The following is a 15,632-nucleotide window of genomic DNA, read 5'->3' as shown; positions in this document are numbered from 1 at the left end:
CGATTTCCCCAGAAACCTCGGTTTTGAAGTCTGTGTTAGGGAAACACATTTCAATCGGAACAAAAATACCCCCGATTTGTATGAATTCGCAATGCCGATTTCTCCACGCTCCATGGATTAGAAGTCTGTGTTAGGGAAACACATTCCAGTCGGAACAAAAATACCCCCGACTTGCATGAATTTGAAATACCGGTTTCTCGGAGAAATTTTCTCCAGGCACCTTGGTTTAGAAATCTCTATTAGGGGACACATTTCGGTGGGAACAAAAGCTCCCCCTACTTTCGTGTGTTTGCAATGCCGATTTCGCTGTTTAGTAAGAAAACGTGAATGTTTGAAGGATTTCATAACAAAAAACAAATTTTGGGCGGGACGAAGTTTGCCGGGTCAGCTAGTTACTATATAAATAATGACCGAAGAGGCTCAATAGAAGAGTAATAAAATAATTAACTATGCCCCAGAACATTTCATTCGTAAAATTAGTCGAGAAAATAGCAAATTAGAATCAATGTTTGTCTAATTTAGCGGATAAGATAGCGAGATTGAAGTGTGACTAAAAGTGTACCGTCGTGCGGGGCTACTTTGGACTATTTAGGTTTTCACAAATTTCTTATAAAATTACATTTTTTCAAAATGTATTATCTGTGATAATTCATTCATACAATACCTTTCTACCATTTCACGTTGACAGTTTTTTTTTAAACGCAACTACTCCTTTTCAGAAAATTAAAAAACCTCGAAACGTCGAGCGGTAGTGATTTGAAGCTCCAGAAAAATTGTTTCCGTATACAATGTTCTTACAATTTTAAATACTGGTAAGTGTGTAAATATATCAGAGAACTATTCGTTTGTCATATATCAGCAGCAGTAACGTTATTTTATCGTTGAAATTAGTTATTTTTGAAAAAAAAATTGAGAGCGATAAATTTTACACCGTTAGCCATATTGTAAGGTTATGTTTGTTTACTTTTTTGTAGGTACAAGAATGGTGAGGAACTATCGGAAGGATAATAATGCTCGGAAATATACTGTAGTTTCCACTGCAGATTCAATGCAGTCAGTGCCTTGAAAAAGTCAAATCCGGAGAAATGTCCCACGCAGAAGCCACTAGGCAACTCCATTGCAGCCGACAAACAATATACAACAAGCTATGCGAATCGCACCAGAAATAGCCCGGACATCATAAAGTTTTTACTGAGGCGGAAGAATTATCGCCAACTTTTGTCAATAACAAACCTTCACGGGACTGGGTGGCACGATTCCTACGCGATCACCAGCAACTAAGCAAACGTTTTGCACAAAATATAAAGTTAAAACGCGCAGCAATAACACGAGAAACAATCGCAGAGTACATGGCCAACTTAAAGGAATCTCTGGAAGGTGTTCCGGCTTCCAATAGTTTTAATTACGGCGAGACGAATTTGTCAGATGATCCGGGTAAGAAGCTTGCTATCTGTAAGCGTGGCTTAGGTATTTTGAAAACGTGAGGAACTTCAGTAAATCTGCTACTTCCGTTATGTTTTGCGGAAGTGCAACTGGCGAACTGTTGCCACCATACGTGGTGTTCAAGGCAGAACATTTATGGGATTCTTGGACACTTAATGGCCCTCGAGGAACACGCTACAATCGAAGTGCTTCTGGCTGGTTCGACGAAAGAATTTTCGAGGACTGGTTCAAGACACTTTTTCTTCCAGGTATATGGCATTTGAACGGACCAATTGCGCTGATCGGAGACAACCTCTCATCTTATTTGAATTATTATTTTTATTATTATTTATTTCTTTGTTCATCTGACAAATGTCTTAATGAATATAAACATAAAAGACGGGTGGGTAATGTCGGGGACATAACCGGAGTGACGTAGGACTATACAAAGGGGACAGCTTTTGTTAAATATATATTTTAAATATATTGTTTTATTTTCTTCTCCTACGTGAATACCTCTACCTATCTATCTGAAAAATGTATTAGTTTACTGTTTACTCTTTATGAATATGTTGATGGTTCTGAAAAGAATCTTTGGTGTTGTGTTTTTGTTATCACTCGATATTCCCATCTTGTTCGGTTAAACCTTCCTGTTTAGCTATTACGTTTGCCACTCGCCACAGCTTTCACAGTTGGAAAATTTCTTCCTATCCAGCTTGTGACATGTTGTTCAGTAAATTACATTTAATGCGACGTGCCGGAGAAACACTTTGCCACTCACTGAAACTAATTGTTGCCTTGATGAGCGCCGAACCTAAGCTGCTCTGTTCTTGATGCGGGTTTTCTGATTGTCGTGAGCAGCTTTGCAAGCCAACTCGAGCACTCCGACGGCCGAAACTCTATAATCGCTGATAGGTATACTGGTGCTCCGGCACCAATCCGTTCGGCCTAGTTACCCTTGCGGAGCAATCAGTGAATGCGACCAACAGGGAACTGGAGACCTGCACGGTTCGAGTGAGACTTTGCCTTTCCCTTAACTTGTCCTCCTTTGTTACGTCCACGATGCCGATGCCGTACAACCAGGAAATCAGGAAAGTCCCCGACTATCAATAAGCTCAGAACAACTGCCAAATTCACATACTCATCAGATCCTGGCAAACAAATTATGAAAAAATCAATTTGTGTTTTATTATTATTTTGGATAATGTTTTAGAAAGCATTGAACTGTATTTCCTAAACTCTTTTTTGGAAGGTTTAATGGCCCTGAAAAGCGCTTTATGGAATGGTTCCAATTTAGAAAACTTAGTACTCGTGGTTTTGAAAAAAACCATTTCGAACGTCCTCGATGCCGCCTTGTTCTGGATTTGCCACCAAAGCAGTTTGTATAAAGAACAAACTTTTTTCTTCTGCTACCTGATGCCGTTTTGCGATTGCGTTTGCCACTCGCCACTCGCTGCAACTGCCTGTTGTCTTGATGTCCACCGAACCGAATGTGTTCTGTTCCGAATGCGGGTTTTCTTATCATCGCGAGCAGCTTTACCAGCTAACTCGATCACTTCGGCGGCCGAAACTATATAACGCCGGCTAGGTGGACTGGTGCACTGGTACTAACACGCTCGGCCTAGCTACCCTTGCGGGGAACTCCAGATCAACACGGTTCGAGTGGGATTTTGCCTTTTCCTTCACTTTTCCTCCTTTACCATGTCCAGAAATGGCTGCTTGGGTTGGTTTGTTGATGTGTTGTGATGCGAACCGATGTGGTGTACGGTTTGAATGAGAATGATCGTTACGGCAGCGGAGCGGGGATTTTTAAGCTGACTGGCTGGCTCGAGAATTACGCATGTGTGAGACTGCGACCAATGTTTCGTTCATTTTTTTCTTTTTCCTTTCCAATCGTGCTTCATTCTATTTCGCTGCTGCTCTGGTTGCCCGTTTTGGTCGGTACGATTTGAGGAGCACAAAATGAACCAATCAAAAAAGGGCACATAGTGCATTTGGACAATGCTTGACATTTCACAATTATTCAATTATTTATCTCAAGAAAAATGAAATGTTATTCGTTATGATAGATGCGTAGATATATTTCCTATCAATTGATGCAAAAACCTTTGCGATCTATTGAGAAATGCTCGAGTTATAAGCGTTCCAAATCTTGCATTTTTTCCTACTTGTTCAGTGCCTAGATTTCCATTTCACCCCCTATATCTTCCGGTTAGACGTAGTCCTACGTCAAAAAACAAATTTTAAAATACAACCATTAAAAACAAAACAAAACATTAAAAAACATGAATGCGTCCAATCCTTTGACGAAATGTGGTAGATGACTCTCCAAACTCGAACAGATCTTCTACTATCGAGAAAGCACGAATCATTCCCGTTACGGGTTCATTATGACCAAAACTAGAACGGTGTGTCGCGGGCTGTAAAAGGCTTGTTGAGCGAAGAACTCTGGATGGCGCACGCATATTGATGCGGGAAAGCAGCACGGGTGAGTCAATTTCATCGTTGAGTATCTTGGCGACGAGCGTACATTGTTGATGTTTCCGTCTTCGCTCAAGAGTATCCAACCCTAGCAAGAGACATCTGTCAGGATAAGGCGGAAGATTCTGAGAACAGCGCCATGGCAGGGAGCTGAGAGCACGACGAATAAACATTTTCTGTACTCGTTCAATGCGTAGGATCCACGATAGTTGATAGGTTGAAGAATTTTCCAAAATAGGGCGCACTAATGAACAATATAGCGCCTTCAAACTATAAGGATCCGTGAATTCTCGGGAGATCCTCAAGATGAATCCAAGTTGACGGTAGGCCTTGGAAGCTAACGTCGAGCGATGTATGCTGAAAGTAAGCTTCGGATCCAGTATCACACCGAGGTCGTTCACCTGATTGACACGGGCCAGCACATGGTTTTCCAGAGAGTAGTCAAAGGATATTGGTTCCTTCTTGCGATGAAATGTCATGATAACACATTTGGCAATGCTTACTGTCATTTTGTTCAATTCACACCACATCCAGAAGCTGTTGAGCAAGCTTTGTAACTGACGGCAATCCTCAATGCATTTAACGGTGAGAAAAATTTTCAAGTCATCTGCGTAGATGAGAACACAACCTGGTTTCAAAAATGTGGTGACGTCATTGTAAAAAATGGCAAACAATAGAAGTCCCAAGTTACTGCCTTGAGGAACTCCGGAAGCGGCGGTGAACGGTATTGAAAGATGGCTTCCAAGCTTCACTCGAAGTGATCTCCCGGAAAGATACGACGACAACCACGAAACAAAACGGTCTGAAGCACCCAGGCGACGCATTTTTCCAAGTAGAATCTGATGGTCGATGCAATCAAACGCGGCTTTTATGTCAGTATACACTGCATCAACCTGAACCTTGTTCTCCAACTGATTGATGCACGTAGAGGTAAATTCCAACAAGTTTGTTGTCACAGAGCGCCCGGGCATAAAACCGTGCTGTGCTGGCGATATATAATGTTTAACGTGGAAGAATACCGCATCCTTCTCAAAAATTTTCGAAGCTGCAGATAGGCTAGTTATTCCTCGATAGTTAGTTACATTGCGGTTGTCTCCTTTCTTGTATACGGGAAACATGAATGAATGTTTCCAGATCACTGGAAAAGCACCGTTTTCCAGCGAAGCGGTAAATATTCGCGATAGCGGTACTGCAAAACTAGCCGCACAACGGCGAAACACTAGCGCCGGAATTCCATCAGGGCCAGGAGAAGTGAAACATTTTAAATTGTTAATTGCTTTTTCGACCATCAGCGGACTGACAACAAAGGTGCGCAGATCAATCAAATCCTGAGGAACGTGTGCTGCAGCAGCGTCAACTTCAGAAGCAGTAGCCACATTGGAGGCGAAAACAGATGCAAAGTGTTTAGAAAACAATTCACATGCGTCAGGTACGGTAGTCGATTCACTCTCACCAAGAAAAACCGTTGAAGGGATGCTGGTCGATTTTCTTTTGGAGTTGACGAAATTCCAAAAACTTTTGGGGTTACGCTTTAGGTTAGTTTGGACACGCAGCACGTATGACCGATAGAGACCAGCATTCAACTGACGATATGCGTTGCTGGCACGATGGAAGTTTTGCTTCGATTCATTAGTACAGTGTTGACGCAGCTTGCGTTGGCATGCATTCTTAGCACGTCTTAATATTTTTAGAAGTGGCGTACTCCAGGCTGGCGTTACAGATGGTATTCTTCTAGGCGTGTTCTCAACAATCCAATCACGTACAATACTGCAGAATCTAGACGCCATTTCGTCAACATCATCTAACGCCAAAGTGCTGTTCCATTCAATGCTGCTCAAGAAGTCAATGAGGGCGATACAGTCAATTTTCGCATGACGGCAAATTTCAATCCAACAGTTATTGAAATTTGCCGTCAAAAATATATTAAATTTATCTGCTTGCCACCTAATGCAACTCATCTGACACAACCGCTCGACGTAGCATTTTTCTCTCCAATGAAGCGTGAGTGGCGGAAAATTTTAGGACGGTGGCGTGCCTCTTGTGAGGGTTCTAAGAACGCAACTATTCCCAAAGGTCGCCTCGGAAGCCTTATCAGTGAACTTTTGAAGGCACTAGCACCACACACTAGACGTATCGGGCTTCCGGAAATGCGGTATCGTACCATGGAATCCCCACGAACTCATTAACCAGCTGCCATCTGATAGCTTAAAGCCCGAGTTGATTGGAGACTCATTTAAACAATTTCTAAAGGAACATCGTAACGACGTGATCGGCTGTCCAGTTGGGCCTCAACCGAAGAAAAAACTGAAGGTTTCTCCTGAAAAAGTGTTTCTCTTGATGGAATTCCAAAACGTGATTCGAAACCCATATTTAAGACACCCGGTAAAAGGGGACGAAAGCCCAAAATCACCTCGTTGTAAAATACATTGATGTAATAATTTTATTTTGAAAAATTCGTTCAAATGCACATATGCATAGCCATCCATAACTTCTTGTTCCAAAAAATGTTAATTCAGCAGTATCCTATGTAATTGATGTAATTGATGATGATTTTAAATTTTCAAATGACTATGTCAAAAGTAGCCCCCAACGTGTGCAACAAGTCGCTCTATGAACAAAAGTTTTATTTCTCAATTAATTCAGATCATATTTTGTCTTCTGTATATCCAAGTTAAATATATGTCAAGATTGTTAAAATCCACCCACAATAATCGGAGTTCAAAAATTTTTAAATGATGAAAATGAAAAAAAGTGTCAAAAGAAGCCCCGCACGACGGTACTGTAAGTTCATGTTTCTCAATACAAAAAAATAATACATAAGAGTAATACAGTTTTTTGTTCAATGTAATGCAATGTGGATAAGAAAAGGTTTGTGGAATTACACGAGAACAAACTGGCATCGCTAGCGTGAAGTGAAATGAGAGCCACTCCCAATCTTCGGACAGAATCCGACACGCATCCTTCGAATTCCATTCTGTTGGTTTGATCAGCGGAAACAAGAACGTGATCATTCGGTAGATTAAATTGCTAGAAATTGAAAAAAAACAACGTCAAAAAAGAGTGTAGCTACTTTTGCAACCAGGACCATATTTCTGTGGAAATGGCACACTTTCCAAAGTCGAACGCGATACGATCGCTATCGAGCCGATATCTGACAGTTTGCTCGGCCCAATTGAGACTCCCCCCTCTCAGGGAATCATCATGGCGAACAGATCAATCGCAGAAGTAACGCTATAATCCTCGCAGCATGTCAAGCGAAATGCTCGATTTCAAATATCATAGATACATGATAGGGAGCAGACGGATCTGTGGCGCGAAAACAAAACGAAGCAAACAAAGAGCAGAAATCAGAGAGATGAAAGATCGCACAGAAGAATGGATATGTTAATTTCTGGTATGCGAATTGTTTTTTTTTTTGGTATCTCAATCTTCGAGTTTTTTTTCGCGAGGAGGAGCAACGATACAAAGTTGGTGGGTTATATCCACTTGCAGTGGCTCACTGGCGAACCGAATCTTGAATCCTCTACTAAAACCCCTTCTCGCAGTGAGATCAACCGCCAACCAGGCATCTCGTCAAAATCACAATAACTCACTCCAGACGCCCCGAGGCACGATTACCTTCACTTCGCCGTTTGCCCACGGAAGAAGAATGAAGGAGGTTATAAGCCGTGAATGTTGCGCCGCCACTAAACGAAGGATGAAAGCCAGGGTAACCTGTAACACATCCGGGGAAAGAAGCGACATTTTCACATCTGCTCCAGCGAAGGAACGTCGGTCAGAAGACAGCAGGAGCAGTCAGCAGGTAATTTAGCGGAACAATAACCGTTCCTCCTCTTTTTTCTTGTGTGACTTCGCCTAACTACAGTTTCTGGGAAAATGATTGAAACTGAGGACACAGAAGATTTTGAGACGGCAATAAATTAACTGCAATTGTGCTCATCATTTTTTCCCATGATGTTTTAAGAGCACCAGGGAATCCACGGAGTTTTCAGAACACCAACTTTTTCATGTTTATGCATTATGAGTTTTCGTATCCTTAGAATCATTTGGTCGATTTAGTATAGGAATCTTCCGGATGTTTGACGTGGAGAACACTGTTGTAACAATAAAGTCTGTTCTATTTAGAATTTTGCCGCGGAAAAACGTTGATTTCTTCATTAGGGAAAGCTTAAAAAATACGGTAAGGTAAAATTTTTTAGTTTTTCTTAATTAAGTTTTAAGGGGGTAGTACATTATGAATACCATAAAAAGTATGTGATTCTCGCAATTTTTTTTACGTAATCTTGAATAAATTTATTGTCATCGTACGTATGATTTTTTTTTCGAAATATTGATTTTTGACGAAATTGCATTTTGCACACATTTTTCGTGAAAAAATTGCGTTTTTGCCTCAAAAATCGAGACAAAAACATTCACCAAAATTGGAGAATCTACCACTGTCTTGCAAAACATGGTTTCGAGAAAAACGCGTTTTAAATTTTGGATACGGGTCGGACTCGACTATCCGAGATTCGATTATCCGGAATTTTAGACTCGATTATCCAGAGTATTTTATTTTTTGATTTTCGGAAATTTTGAATAATTTGTATAATAATTCCATATTGAATGGCTAATATGGGTATCAAATGAAAGGGCCTGACTAGTAGAATGCAGCTATTCATGAAAAATGCAAATCCAAGATGGCGGCCACTACAAAATGACGGATTACATATTTTCTCAGAACCTCATCAATATAGGTATCCAATGAATGGGCTTGACAAGTAGAATACATTTATTTATGAAAACTGCAAATCCAAGATGGCGCCATATATATTTTTTTCACAACCCCATCAATGTGGGTATCAAATGAAAGGGCTTAGCTAGTAGAATGCAGTTATTTATGAAAAATGCAAATCCAAGATGGCGGACACTACAAAATGGCGGATTACATATTTTCTCAGAACCTCATCAATATGGGTATCAAATGAAAGGGCTTGACTAGTAGAACACAGTTATTTATGAAAAATGTAAACTCAAAATGGCCGCCACTACAAGATGGCGCCATATATTTTTTTTTCACAACCACATCGATATGGGTATTAAATGAAAGGGATTGACTGGTAGAACACAGTAGATCATGAAGAATACAAATCCAAGATGACCGCAGTTCCCAAATAAACAATTCCTTTTTAATGGTTACATTCAGCTTGCCCTGTTCAGTTAACAGCCTACATGACACTCAAACATACATACAGTTTGAGTGTCATGTGGGCTGTTAACTGATTGATCTGAAATTTGGAACATACATTTCATTCTACTGTCATTATAAATCTGCGTATTCCATGGTCTTGGAAAATTCAATTTGGTCGCCGCAAAAATTTATTATCATTGCTGATGGCTTGACTTGGAGAATATACTATACTATGAACAACATAAATATATGTGTGGATATATTTATGTTGTTCATAAACAAAAACGTGATCTTTCGGTAGATTAAATTGAATCCGGTATCTATCTGAATCCGGTAATACTGAATTGAAAGTATCTATCTTCTGAAATCCAAATCGCATTTGCTCGCAAAGAACAAATGGCTTCCGTTTTTCTCGATATCAAAGGAGCATTTGATTCAGTTTCCATGGAAATTCTCTCAGAGAAGCTTCATAATCGTGGACTTTCACCAATTCTCAACAATTTCCTGTACAATTTACTGTCAGAAAAGCACATGATTTTCTCTCATGGCAGCTCGAAATCTTCTCGTTACAGTTTTATGGGCCTACCACAAGGCTCCTGCCTAAGCCCCCTATTGTACAGTTTTTACGTCAATGGTATGGATGATTGTCTAACTAGAGACTGGACGCTGAGACAACTTGCAGACGATGGAGTTATTTCCATCACGGGTACTAATCCCGTCGTTCTGCAAAAGTCGTTGCAAGATAACCTGAACAATCTGTTCACGTGGGCCCTCAAGCTGGGTATCGAATTCTCTACGGAGAAAACCGAAATGGTCGTTTTTTCTAGGAAGCACGAACCCGCCCAATTCCAGCTTCACCTATCCGGAAAAACGATCCAACACTCTATGTTTTTCAAATACCTGGGTGTATATTTTGATTCTAAATGTACCTGGGGGAGACACATTGCGTATTTGAAACAGAAATGCCAGCAAAGAATCAAAGAATCAATTCTCCAAACAATTACCGGAACATGGTGGGGTGCCCATCCAGGAGACCTCATTCAGTTGTACAAAACAACGATATTATCAGTGTTAGAATATGGCAGTTTTTGCTTCCGATCAGCTGCCAGGATTCATATTCTCAAGCTGGAGAGAATACAATATCGTTGCCTGCGTATAGCCATGGGGTGTTTGCATTCGATACATACGATGAGTCTCGAAGTTTTGGCAGGAGTACCCCCGCTTACTCTTCAGTTCACAGAAATATCCTACAGATTTCTCATCCGTTGCAAGATCATGAATCCATTGGTGATTGATAACTTCGAAAATCTACTCCAACTGACTCCTCAGTCAAGTTTTATGTCTTTATACCATGAGTAACTTACCCACGACGTGCACCCTTCACCAGGCATCTCCAACCAAGTTTGCTTCCCTTACTTCTGCAATTCCTCTGTCATTTTTGATCTGTCCATGCGACAAAAAATCCATGGAATCCCAAATCACCTACGCTCCGATTCTATTCCGCCGATATTTTCGGCAGAATATGGGAAAGTTAGATCTGATAAAATGTTCTTTACTGACGGTTCATTCATAAACGGGTCCACTGGCTTCGGAATCTTCAATGAAAATTCCAGTGCCTCTTTCGAACTCAAAGATCCTTGTTCCGTGTATGTGGCTGAACTGGGTGCGATATATTACGCATTAGGGATCATTGAAACATTGCCCATCGACCACTATTTTATTTTTTCAGACAGTCTCAGCTCAATAGAGGCAATCCGCTCAATGAAAGTTGATAAACGCTCATCTTATTTCCTAACAAGAATAAGACAACTATTGAGTGGAGCCGATCTGGCGTGGAGGTAACATCCATACTTCTCACGCTCAAGATCACGAGTTCAATTCTCACTCCCGACATTCTTCCAAAATGGAAGGTAAAAGTGACGAACCAGCCAGAAGCGTTGAAAGTCAGTATAATACAGAAAAAAAAACTATTGAGTGTTTTGGTCGAAAAATTATTCAAGATTACCTTAGCATGGGTTCCCTCTCATTGCTCGATTCCGGGGAATGAGAAAGCGGACTCGCTAGCTAAGGTGGGCGCTTTAGAAGGCACACTTTTTGAAAGGCAAATTGCTTATAACGATTTTTTTCACATTCCTCGTCAGGACACACTCGTAAGTTGGCAGCGCATGTGGAGTGGTGATGAGTTCGGTCGTTGGTTACACACGATTATCCCTAAGGTTTCGACGAGTGCATGGTTCAAGGGATTGAATGTAGGTCGTGATTTCATTCGCGTGATATCTCGGCTTATGTGCAATCACTACAACCTAAACGCGCATCTCTATCGCATTGGGCTCGCAGCAAACAATTTTTGTGATTGTGGCGATGGCTACCACGACATCGAGCATGTTGTCTGGTCGTGTATCCGGTTCCATGCTGCTCGCTCTCAGCTCTCTAGAGCACTGAGAGCACAAGGCAGACAATCGGATATCCCCGTCCGGGATATCTTAGGTAGCCGTGATTCTGATCTTCTGCTTCATCTATACCTGTTCCTCAGAAACGCCGATGTTAACGTTTAATGATGTTTCCTTCGTTGCGTCCCCGTTTCATATCCCTCCTATCCGATCGATAAACTTTTACTTAGTCGCGGCAATACATACACACACTCTTTACAGATGCACGGGCCGAAGGTTGTGCAGTCCTCTGATCATTCAACAAGAGCCAAAGGTTGTACCGCTCATGACAACTCTACACGAGCTGATGATTGCGCCGGCTAGTGACCATTCTATCCTGGATTCCTCGAGTCGAGAAAGACGCACCACGCTAGATATGGGGTACAGACTAGGGGGGCGTTGCTGATTAATGGTCAGCTGCATCCCAATAGGAGGTATCCCGTGTCAGGCACACGTACAGAGCATCGAAGACTGCAACATACCAATTATGAGAACACTTGTAATACTAACCTCGAGCCAACCGCGAGTAATCGGTTACATATTACTAACATAGTTGTAAGACAAAAATTGTCAAAATATTGGACTCCCGGCCCCGTCAGTCTAACGCCACATGTGCCTTAATAAAATATATATTTTGGAAAAAAAAATTCGAAAAGGTTGCCGCCACAAAATGGTCGACTATGTAGTTTTTGCAATCCCCTCAATGTTGGTATCAAATGAAATGATTTGTCTAATAGAATACAGTATATCATTAACATATTCCGAAGAAAATTAGGTAAGAAATAAAAATTTAAAAAAAAGTTGAATGGTTTTAATGTAGAGAAGTATACTAATGTTACACATAATTTACTAAAAACTAGAAAATAATTAGACAAGTAGCAGTTAGTAGTTATAACATCCGTTCCTTCACTAATATAGGGAAATGATGAGACTCAAATAAAATCGTGTGGTACGATGAAACAAAAATCAATACTCCGGATAACCGAGTCCGACCTGTACTTTTATTTCCCTTTCATTATTTTCAAAACGTCTTGTAGACAATCATTGAAGTTACAGGTTGCTATAAAAAAAATTAGGACGTTATAATTTTAAAAGTTACATAAAATACAATTTTTAAATAAACATGGTGCAGAATGAAGGTTTTATGGTTTTTTATCGATGAATTTACCAATTCATGATATTTTTGCGGACGATTGAAACAAGAGCACAACATGAAAAATTCATCAATTCATCATGAGTATTTATTGAAATAAACTTCAAAACCTCAAGGTAAGTTCAATGAAATGCGCTATATGACAATACTAATAAGAATAAACATTGAATAAGCTATCAAACATTGTTTAATAGTAAGTTATTAATTTTAGTTTCCTCCGATATGCTTGTGAAGACATTTATTCGTACCATGTGAAGAAATTTGAAAAAATCACCTGGCCTCCCTGGTTCGAATGCTGTTTTGACGCAAGTAAACGCTTTTGCCTTGGCTTTCAGTATAAAATCGTCCTACAACCTGACAGTGTTTTGTTGTTATGTTGCTGTCATCGGTTAAAAAAATGGAGAGCGATTCGGAAAATTTAATTTATCTTGTTTTTTTTGCGAAAAAGGCGTCATGGGACAAAACCACAAAACTGTATCGGAACAGGTGGAGAAGCTATGGCGAATAATGAATCCGGCACTGAAGATGACGAAGATGCAACATTTTTCAAGAGTTTGCTCCCACATGTCCGCAAACTAAAGCCGGAAGAAAAGTGAGAGTTTCGAACGGATGTACAAGGTCTAGTACAAAAATGTGTATACAAGAAGAACGAATCTCTGGAAAATCCTAATACGTACCATGTATTACATACGTCTTTCCTAGGGAATCCGAATACGTTTAATATTCAACGAAATACGGCACATTATAGTAATGTAACACTTGTCGGAATTACAACAGGTCTTCTTCTCACCAGAGTACTCCAACATCACGAATATCTGAACAGCAACATAAAGGAAGTCGTACATTAATATTCCACCTTAATCTCTACTAATAAAATATTACTCGGTAATCACAACACGAACCTTCAATGTAATATCAAGAACATTGTTGAAAATTCCAAAATTTGAGCATTTTATTTAAATAAAGACATATGCTATATAATTTCATGGAAATATTATTATTACATTATTATCATGGAATTATTATTATCCCTAAAAGCTCGACACGTGACATTGAACGATTTTCATCAAAATCCTTTAATTTAATTTTTTTTTAAATTCAATTAAGTTTATTCTTGTTCACAAATTTTGTGAAATACTCTCGTACATAGCGACCGGTTTTTGTGCAATTTTTTCATGAGTTATCGTCCTGCAGTGTACAAGTTACAAGCTTAGCTGTAGCGTGCTCGGCTGATTCCTCCAGCTGTGTATCAACTCCCTTGTGGTCGATAATGACGTTATGGAGGATACACATCGCTTTAACGGTATCGTCCGCGAGATCCAGTCCAGTTTCGATTGGCTTCCACAGTATCCACCTCAACTGCACGGCAATGCACGGCGAATTCTCTTTGTCTATTGGAAACGAAATCAATTGTGACTGGGGAGGTAAAATATTCCTCATCTGACGAATCCATCTCGAACACTGCAAAAAAACAACAACAAACGTCGCTTGCATATATGTTTAGACCCAATGAGGTATACATATATCGAGGTGGAGTAGTAGGCGAAGTACATTTGTATTGGTAAACAAAATATGGTGTAGTAATTTTTTTAATGAAAGGAACAAAACAATGTTGAAAATACGCACGCTTTCATGATGTTTTAAGCCAAAATGGTCAAGAATCTCGCAACTGTTTATTTTTTAATAGATGACAATAGTGTTGTGACTTATTTCCATTACAAGTAGTAAAAAGGTCCATATTCTTAGTCCACGGAAGCAGTAGCATTTTCGGTGAAATTCTTGGCGATCTAACGTACAAATCTACACCTAGACGACGCTGCGGTGAAAGTGATGATGGTTTTAAATTTTTCCATGTGAGCTTATGGAAGGTTTGTAGTTATTTCCATGAATTGTTATAATTGTGTTAACGTAAACGATCGGTCAGACATCTGGATTTTGTTTTTGAACTAAGAAAATGATGCTAATGTAACCTAAAGCTCAAAAACAAATCACGTATATTTTACTTCCGGGCTTTCCAAGGTAGTTCTCACATGCAGGAATCGTGCATTTTTCTACTTGAGTTTGATTGTGCTCTCAAGTTTCCTTCTTTAATTCAACCATTGTCAACATTTTTATAGTTTTCACTACTGAAAGAGGTAAATAAATAACATGTTATATATAAAATTGCGCAGAATTAAATTTCTTACAAACTCATCGCAATCAAATAATCTTTTATGATTATAACATTGTAATTTATGGAAAGAATCATCACTTTCACCGCAGCGCCGCCTAGGTGTAGATTTGTACGTTAGATCGCCAATTGCTTGCGTTTTGTACTAAAACATTCGCCCGACGCAGTCTGTTGATTTGCAGTCACAATCTAGCATTCGCGTCACCACTTTTCATGTAAACAAAAACAAAATGAAATTCGCATGAAAATCTTGTTCTTGTTGTGTGCACGGATCAGTTGAATGTTTTTAAAAACAACACATTGACATATCCGCGTTGGCGGCTTTGAGCTTCGTTTACTAGTTAGGGGGAGCGTGAAAGAATAACTGATTTTCAGTCGGAATGGACACGTTTTCAAAATTAAAATTGTGAATGAAAATTAGGTGTTCCATATCACACTAGTATTCTATTTAAATGCAAAACATTTTTGTTTGCAGGTGGTGAAAAAGGTCTCATACGAAAATTGTTTATGAAGACAACTCTATATTATGATGAAAAAATTCAGCAACAATGTTGGAATTGTTTAGCCATATGGTTGAATGAAATTCAGAAACACGTGTTTCAAATAATCAAATAACATGATGTGAAAATTTTCATTCAAATTTTAGAATTTAAAAACCGGCTTCGTGTCTTCTAATCGGATAGAGATTACACTAACGAGTTTGGGACCCAAATTATGGCCCTAATTTGTAGTTGCCACCAGACATCGACACCATGCCACTGTCATCGCGAATTCGGCGCAAGTAGTTTAGAACAAATGTTAACGTTT

General features: G+C 39.7%; 1 protein-coding gene and 1 pseudogene across 7 annotated transcripts in view; one reads left to right on the top strand and one right to left on the bottom strand.

Annotated features, from left to right (window-relative positions):
* Window positions 1-15,632, bottom strand: part of LOC129761114 (ras-related and estrogen-regulated growth inhibitor-like) — a 173,872-nt gene that overhangs the window by 99,436 nt on the left and 58,804 nt on the right. The window lies entirely within an intron of this gene.
* LOC129781011 (uncharacterized) lies at window positions 983-7,714 on the top strand (annotated as a pseudogene).

Source organism: Toxorhynchites rutilus, chromosome 1 (genome assembly GCF_029784135.1).
Source record: "Toxorhynchites rutilus septentrionalis strain SRP chromosome 1, ASM2978413v1, whole genome shotgun sequence".
Lineage (NCBI taxonomy): Eukaryota > Metazoa > Arthropoda > Insecta > Diptera > Culicidae > Toxorhynchites > Toxorhynchites rutilus.
This window is presented reverse-complemented; position numbering and strand designations above follow the sequence as displayed.